This window comes from Propithecus coquereli, unplaced genomic scaffold (genome assembly GCF_000956105.1).
Source record: "Propithecus coquereli isolate 6110/MARCELLA unplaced genomic scaffold, Pcoq_1.0 Scaffold94, whole genome shotgun sequence".
Taxonomy (NCBI): Eukaryota; Metazoa; Chordata; class Mammalia; order Primates; family Indriidae; genus Propithecus; species Propithecus coquereli.
In genome coordinates this window covers 6,551,721-6,554,092 of record NW_012155729.1, presented here as the reverse complement: position 1 = coordinate 6,554,092, position 2,372 = coordinate 6,551,721, and positions in this window count along the sequence as shown.

The following is a 2,372-nucleotide window of genomic DNA, read 5'->3' as shown; positions in this document are numbered from 1 at the left end:
CCACGTACTAGTAAGTGACTAGTACAAGAGGCTAGGCGATTCCCTCATAAACGAGTTGACGTGTTCAGAAATGGAAGAGTGCTTAGCAGTTCCTACCCTGTGAGGGAGCCTGCTGGGGACAATGAGACTCAAAAGAAAAAAGCGAAGTGCAAGCCCCAGATCAAGTTGGATTTCACTCCATTCTCACAGGAAAAAGTTGTGAAGTTATAAAGTGAAAGAAACAAACACGTTTGACATTGTGCACCCTTTTACTCTTTCTAGGATATGTTCCCATGTCAGCCCAAATTAATGCCATTACTCTCATTTAGAGTCTTTCATTGGCAGTGGAAATGACAGAAGAGTAGTTGAAGATGTAACACAAAGGATGTGATGAGTTGTGGTTTTAAATAAGCTGAGACGGGAGCTAACTAGAATTTAATTTCATTCATGGAAAATATACAAACCTAAACAACATTTCCCAGTGGTTCATTCATTCGCTCACTCATTTTCCAATAAAAATGTATCCTAATGTTTTGTATAGTGGTTTATTATAATCTGGAACTCAGACCAAGTGAATTCTGATCCAGCAATACTGCCACTTGGCATAATTATTACTTTAAATAAGTTCTGCATATAATTTTGTAAATTTATTAGTATTAGTAAAAGGTTTTGAGCCAGCTTACAATGGAAAATAAAATAAGATGGAATGAAAAATCAGGGCAAACTTAAAAGAAGAGCTGGGGTATAAAAAGAAATGAAATTGAAGATAAGATTAGCACAGAAAATGGATGCCATGTGGTTGTGAGATGTACGACATAAATGTGAGGAACCAGAGTAAAAAGAGGAATACAGTTGATGACGAGATTCATAATTTCCCTAAGATAAGAATACAATCTTGAGTTCATATCCATAACAATATATTGCATAAATAACTACACTAAAGTTTACAGATATGAAAGATTATTTATTTCCCCAAATGAACACTTTACCCAAATAGCAATCATAACTTAACCTCAGGATCAATCCACTTAGTGTATATCAAAATCTATGTCTAAACTCATATATAACTATAAATTAGTGGGACTAGTTAAAAATAACATGCCACAATGTGTGCATTCAAATGAACAATGGTGTCTTTATAGGGATGACCTTATGAAGCTGTCTACTATTTCATAGCTTCTATTCCTTCAAACATTTTTTGAACTTCTTTATTTATAATTCATTCATTCAATGGATATTTCACTCTATGCCAGGTACTCTGTTAGATATTGAGTATTAAGGCATTTATCAAGAAAGACAGTATTTGGCTTCAAAGAAATTGGACAAGCAGGGAAGAAAGGTATTACCTGATCAACCATCACAAAGCTGATGAGTCTTTCGATTTCATAAGAACTGAAGGGTCTTATTCTGAAGGTTCTCAAGGTATATGCTTTTAAACATGCACAGGTGTTCTTGATATTTTTAATGATCAATATTCATTCAGAATCAAGTTTGGAGAATAATACGGATGACCAAGGTATTACCAGTTTTGGTCAAATATTAAGTCTCACTAATTTTCTTGGGTGGCTCATATTGAGAATGCAGGAAAGAAATTGTATATGAGCTGATGTAGTTAAGTAGTTTTCCAGAAGAAACAGACTAACTGTTTCCCCTAGTTGTAGTCTCTAATAAGATCCCAGCTCAGTCTTCTCTCTCCTAATGCAAAAGCAGTTTTTATTCATCTGGACACCTCTATTGCTACCAGAAACCTATGTGTGTGCAAAGAGAGGTGGAGATGGTGATTAAGAACAATGATGTTACTTACTACACTGGTTATAAAGCACTTTAAGTATTCAAGAACTTGAATTTCAATGTGAAAGATCAAACCGACATTCTGAACAACGAAATGCTTAGAAGTTTCCAAGAACATACTAAGAGAAGGAATTATTTTTCTCGGATCTACTGATATAAGTTGAAAGAAGTAAGAAAGAGAGAGAGGGAGAAAGAAAGCAAGGTAGGCCACTATATATGTGTGAGCCTGGCAGTCTGAGACAGGCCAATTCACAGTTTTCTAAGCAGAGAAGTCAGCTGCCACTTAAACTTGCTTTTGTGTCTGAATTTCCAAGGACAGGTAACTTTGGAGTACTGAAGCTATGCAACAGCTCCTAAACTAATCATACAAGTCATTTAAAAAAATGAGTTCCCAAAATATTTTGAGTATTGGCAGCAGCATTAGGATAAGATTCTAGTCTCCTAAGATGATTATTATAAAAGAAAAACAATCACTGATTCCATTACGATGAAGGAATATATCCTATTAAAAAAGAACAAATATTTATTAAGAAGAGACCATTCTAGTAATTAGGAACCATTTTAACAAGAGGTCAGGTTATATACTCCCTACACCCTAAAAA